The sequence below is a fragment of the Pinus tabuliformis genome, chromosome J, assembly GCF_031772625.1.
Source record: "Pinus tabuliformis cultivar Carrire ecotype Pingquan chromosome J, CPIR1, whole genome shotgun sequence".
Taxonomy (NCBI): Eukaryota; Viridiplantae; Streptophyta; class Pinopsida; order Pinales; family Pinaceae; genus Pinus; species Pinus tabuliformis.
Window position 1 is genome coordinate 974,703,832 of NC_142295.1, and position 6,581 is coordinate 974,710,412.

Consider the following 6,581-nt stretch of genomic DNA (forward strand, 5'->3'; position numbering starts at 1 on the left):
ATATATCAATAAAAGGCTTTTTGTCATACAAAATGGGTTTTTAATTTGTAACCCCATTGCTTTCAATTGGGACACTATGTCCATGATTACATTAAACAAAATGTATAATTTCCACAGACAATTATTTCAAAAAATACAACATGTTGCATTGATATCCAAATAGATCATCATTCTTCACTGGAATTGTTGTCAGTGCTCGAGCTACTTCCATGATTTGGGTTATTTGGAGGAATGTTTTGTTGATTGCAGCTATTGTTTTCATCTTCTTGATCTTGTTCCAACTGCAAACATAAAAATAAAGTGTAATGAATGTATTTACATTGGTAAAAATAATGAAAATAGAAATAAATAATATACATCAATGTAAATCGAATATTAATGTGCCATAGTAATAAGTGACTCATAAATTGTGCACATGGTTTCAAAACCACGTCTCATGCCTTGTTGCAACAAGTCTTTTACTGGTGTAGTTACATACATTGTTTCCTACATGTTTTAAACCCCATTATAAACCATAGATTTAATATAAAGGAACTTTTTGTTCTATTAATTATAAACTCAAAGAAGTAAAACAACATATATACTTACAAATTCCACAATTAATTTTTGATATGCTAACATATACTCACAATCGTTATTTAACCCAATGTTAATCAATTTTGTTGATGGCTCCTCTTGTATGTTAGCATCTATTTGAAGACATTCGAGGATGGTTGTTGTAAAACCACTTAAAATATTAACAAATGAAACCTTGAGTTGTTATAAGGAAATATTAACAATTACTCACAAACTTTGAAATCAATCTTTTTCTTTCTTGTTGTCCTGTTTTATGTGATGAATGGCTTCCAACTTTTCTTTTCTACAAGAAAATACTTGAAAATCAATATTTAATGCTAAATTATTTTTTTATATGTACAAATTCAATCATGATTACATACATTTGAAGCACATTTTTGTTGAGATGGCTCCTCCTGCGATGCAATTATGTCCATTTCTTTGATCATATCCTTATACACTTTTTTGGACTTTCATACTGCCATGTTTTGTATATCAACATGTTGATCATTTAGGATTTTCATAATCTTCCTGCAAAAAAAAAAAAAAAAAAAGAAGAAGAAGAAACTAATAAACTATTTTTATAATGATATATGAAAACTAAATATAACAAAATTGATATTAACAAATTAATGTTTTGTAGTAATATATACATATAGTTTTAAAAAAACATTTTATACAAATAGGAATATTAACTTTTGAATGATTGTTTTTTGTTGTTGTATGTTTTTTCTATTGTAAGTCTGACATGTCTCATTGACCATTTCTTTGGAAATTCTTCCTGTAGTTTAGATATAATCTTATTCTTAGAATCATTGCATTGATTTTTGTATTATAAGTGGAAAGTATGTCTATACATTTGTTCCACTAGATCCCTCATAGTTGTGTAAAAAAATTCCCCTTTTCATTAAACTCCAACACCACTCCAGATGAGCTAAGGACCAATTCATCATCATTTACATGTTCCATAAAGTTTATTTTCTTAGAAAGACATTGATCTTTTCCTCCGTTGTTTCTCCCTGTAGAACATTAAAAATATATGAATTAATAGATTGTTTGAAACATGTTAACTAATATTCTTAAGTATATTATTAATGAAAATTCAAATAAAAACTCATATTGAACAGTGTTTTTTCATTCACCTAATTCATCATTCTGCAAATTGTCTATCAGGATTTTATGCTCATCTTCACTTAAATTAGAAATAATCTTATTGACCTTCTTCATTGTGTAGCTCTGCATGACACAAACCAACTAATACATATTATTTAAACTTACATTTAGTTCAAACATATTAATTTTGTAAAGAATTTACAATGAACTTGCCTTCTATGATTTTTTGATGTGTTTTCATTGTGTCAATCAGTATTTTTGTTACTTGAGACATTCTGAGACATTTTTTATTAATATACAACCTATACCATTCAATACAGAATCCATTAGATATATTTTACAAATAAATAAAATAATTTTCAAAAAAAATAAAAACTCTTGTAACCGCACCAGGATTTTAAATATTCAGCACTGTCATGGAAAATCGTTCTTTAAAAATAATTTTAAATTAGGATTGTGTGATTTGTAAGGCTAAATTCACTACACTGATTTAACAGTATTATTAGGAACAGACGCATCGGTGCATTATATTACACCAAGAGCAACAATGAATGGACTTGACAAAATCGAAAGTGTTATAATATATTGGTGCATTGAAATACTCAAGTAGCCCCAGTGTGTTATGTTACATTTGGTGCACTGTGAAACTTATAGACGTTTCTCAAAATCAGAGAGAGTTGACGATGCGATTTGTAAGGCTCAACACACTGCAATGATTTAATGGTGCTATTAGGAACAAGTACGTCAATGCATTATATTACATTGGGAGCAACGATGAATAAACTAGATATAATCAAAAGTTCTAGAATTTATCGATGCATTATATTACCCTTGTAGCACTTGTGTGTTATGTTACAGATGGCTCACTGTGCAACATATATGTGTTTTAAAAAAAATAGAGGGTTGACAAGATTTGGATATAATTCAATAAGTTATTCCCCCACTTTATATGTCAAACGCCCTATATATAGTAAGTACACAAATCCATTAAATCTAAAATGCCTAAATTGAAAAACCCTAATTGTGAAGTGGTAGAGAAAGTTAAACCCTAATGTGAAATTTTGCAAAAAGAAGCAAGGGTTTAAGGTAAGTATTGAATTTTTTTGTTTTTTTTTTCTGAATTTTAATTAAATTTAAATAGGAACAGAGATTGTAAATTGTTTTACTAGTAAAATCTATAATTTTTTATTATATAGGGTTTTGAAATTTTTTTCTGAATTGTCAATAAATATAACATAGATTGTAAAATATTTTAACAATAAAGTTTAAGTTCTTTGTTATCCAAGGTTTTAAGTGAGTCAACATACCTTTAAACTTTTGATATTTTACGGATGCAAAATATTTTGCAGCTTTGATCCGATCTTGCAAATTATCTCTCTTTTTAATTAAACCCTAATAGGAAATGTAAAAAATTCTACTAGTAAAATAAACAATAAAATTTAAAACTTACAATGCGGGTTTTTGAGTGAATCACCATATCTTTTAGCTTTTACTCTTATGAATAGTTTTGTTGCTCCAAAGTATCCTTTTGTTGTTGCACAATGCTCTTGGTATATCTCTCTTGCAAATCACTCCCTTGAAATTTTGGGTAAAATAATGAAATGGTGAATTTTTTACTATTTGAAAGACTTTATGAAATTTGATTTCAAAAAAACAATTGCTGCTCATTATTGATTTTTTTTTAAAGAAAAAAATAGCATTTTTTTTAATTCAATTTCTCGCACATCAGTGCATTCGATAGTCAGGTGCACCGATGCAGTTATCTAAAAAGTGCATCAAAATTTCCGCGGTGCCATATTTTTTCAATGCACTGACATGATTCAACCTTTTTTCATTTTAAAAATCTCGATATAGTGGGATTATTTGTTTTAACACAACAGTGTGGTATATATTCAAAAGAGCATCGAGACGGTTGAATTCGTTTTTTTTTCTAAATTCAGGAAATAGTTGCATACTAGCGTTATTTTTTATTTAAATGTAATGATGTGATTTTATGTGAAAGAGAACTTCTATGATAATGTATTTTTCATTTTTTATGAATGTCAGAAACTGGTGTGGGAATTATTTAAACATCCCACTGCTCTTATTATTTAAATGGGTCGGTGCGGTTTATTTTCATTAGGGCATCGGTAAGGTTTAAAAGCTATCTAAAATTTTATTTTCACATAAAATGGCATATTAATCTCAAATTATCTTTTAGGACATATCCACATGAATTACAGTAGTTCATAATATACATTTTCCTCTTAAAGTCGCCTTGTTCTTGAAAAATGGTTTCAAAACTATATTGAAATCCAGATTATGGTTATATGGTTCTTGAGATTAATTTTTGATATTCACACAAAATTTTATTTCTGATTTTTCTCAAATACAAAGAAAAATCTCAATAGTATCAAATGGATAATTCTTCAAATTCCATCTCATTCCATATTGTTGATCAAATTCCTTCACAGAGTTCTCCCTTTCCATCTCGAGTAAGTTCAAATTTTATTTATTTTTCAATTATCTAAGTGAATTTTTTTTTTTTTTATCCATGTCAATTTGGATAAAAATGTATGCAAATTATTTGCAGGATCCAGATTTAGAATCGAGTTTAAAGCATAAAATATTAATCCATATTATTTTCAAAAACATTGGAAGCTCTTATTAAGAGCAGCATATCACAAGAAGATGGTAGATGAAAATGGACATCCTCTTCACCTTATCAATTGGAACGTGGCATCTTCTAGCCTCAATCCAAGATCAACGATGGTAATAATTGTTTAGTATACTAAAATTTCAAAAACCCAATTGCATTTTCATGCTTAGTAATATCAATGATATTTTACTAGTGACATTCAATATTTTTTGAAATTAGGATTCTAGTGATGATGAGTGACCCACCTACCATCTTCTGGTGCACCCCACTACAACATAAAACTGAGAGAAGGTTTCATTAAGAGTAAGACTCAGAGAGGAAGCATAAAAATAATGATTGAATCAACCACCTATTCATTCCCACTACATCTAGATTCATCAATTAGGAATGACTACAAAAATAGTAGTTATTCATCACAAGTTGGCAATGGAGGCAATCAAATAGAGGTTGGTATGGATGATTACTTATGGGATACGACTTCCATGGAAGCAATGTTTTTAGATGCATTCCAGAATGATGAGCTAGGGGATGATGCTCATATCACTAATACCTTATTCGAAAGCCTGAAATCTACTTCCACCACCCCTCTCTTTGGACCTGGTGGCAAGTCAAAGTCTACTCAGTTGGGGACAATGATGTTGTTGTATAACGTGAAAGAAAAGTTTGGCATGTCGAATGCATGTTTCTTGGTAATATTGAGGTAAATGACTTGCATGATCAATTAAGTTCCTTATATTTTGTCACATAATAAAATTTAAAAATGGTCGATTTTATGAATGTTAAATATTGACATTGTACAATTATATTCCCCACCAACTACATAATATTCAAAGATATGGTTCTTCCGAGTGATAATGTCTTGTCGGGTAGTTGTGAAGAGGAAAAGCAGTTGTTGAAAATGTTGGTTGTTGAGTACATATAATATTGTGCATGTTTGAATGATTGTATTCTATATAAAGGATAATATGTAGACAAAGAGATGTGTCGAAAATGTGGGCATGATAGGTACCGTAATTCAAAAAAATTGGGTAAATCACATGGCCCTCCTCATTGATATTGAGGCACATACCTATAATCCCAAGGATTCAAAGACTCTTTCGTTGCAAAGAATTAGCTATGTTGCATGGATGGCATGCACTCAGGAGTTATGTGAATCCCAACATATTCAATAGCCTTAAAGCATATAGAGGATACATGGCCTGAAAAATTCAAGGATGAAGTATGAAGTCTACAACTCAGCATAGCCATGGATGGCGTCAAAACATATTCCCTCCAAAACACCAACTATTATGTTTGGCCTGTAGTAGTGATCAATAACATTATCCCCCTGTGGTTTTTCATGAAGAATAAGCATCTTATGTTAGCTCTCGTAGTCCCTACTAGAAGACAAGTGAAGAATATAGATGTCTACTTAAAACCATTGGTAGATGAATTTAAGGAATTATGGGAAGGGATACATGTGTACAATGTATCAAGACCCATTGCAACAAAGAGGAATTGTACGTTGTATGGCATATATGCTTACACCATACATCACTATCCAGGCTTAGGAGTTTTCTCTAGTAAATTACATTCTTATTGATTTGTTTAGTAACAATATTATTTCACATATTAATTTAATTCGTTGTAATTGTTCATATCTTCATGGTCGCTAACGTGTCAACCTATATACAATAATTTTACAATTCTTGTAACAAAAGGGTATCATAAATGTAAATACTTTGGACCTTCTCTAAAGGATAGGTGTTTTGACCACCTACGAAAGACAATGTATGACTGCGCTAGGGTATTCCTCCCAAAAAAACACCATTATAGAATAACAACATCTGCTTTCAATAGTAAACCAAAGAGAACCCAAAGGCGTGAAATAATGACACCAATTGGATGGTTTAGAGCATATGAGATAGAGAAGGAGTTTGCAAAAATGTTTGATTCAAATGGGGAGCCTATGTTCAATGATCCAGATTTGTTTAACACCTATGTTGAGAAATTTACCATCAGGATGAAAAGGAAATTTGTCGTTCATGAGCTCCCATATTGGGAGCATCTTAAGATTTCCCACTTGCTAGATCCCATGCATATATTTAAGAATGTTTTGTCTTGTTTATGGAGGCACATATCATCGAAAGAAAGAGACACATTGGTTGTTAGGAGATATATTGTTTCTTCAAAAACTAAAAAGAAACATTGTCCAAGACAAGAAACTAGAGGAGAGGTTGGCCCCTCTTGATATTTCAAAGAAGCTGATGTCCCATGGATTCTAAAGAAAGACGAT